The sequence below is a fragment of the Diachasma alloeum genome, unplaced genomic scaffold (genome assembly GCF_001412515.2).
Source record: "Diachasma alloeum isolate Michigan unplaced genomic scaffold, Dall2.0 Dall_scaffold_01098, whole genome shotgun sequence".
NCBI lineage: Eukaryota > Metazoa > Arthropoda > Insecta > Hymenoptera > Braconidae > Diachasma > Diachasma alloeum.
The window spans coordinates 41,958-42,159 of record NW_021681209.1 but is presented as its reverse complement, the minus strand read 5'-3'; positions in this window follow the sequence as shown (position 1 = coordinate 42,159).

Sequence of the window (202 nt, the reverse complement as noted above, 5' to 3'; positions counted from 1 at the left end):
AAAATTCACTTCTCCCCTCCTAATTGAGATTAAGGGATGAAAAAAAGGCAGTTCGACGAAGAATTACATTCTCCATTAATTAACCCTCTTTCGTCCCTTAATCTTTGTAACAAAAAATTAAAAACTGCCATGAAAGTCAGGGGCCAGTAAGAAAAATAATTGTTTTGCGGCGCACAGTGACTCCCGGTAATTAAAAATTCAC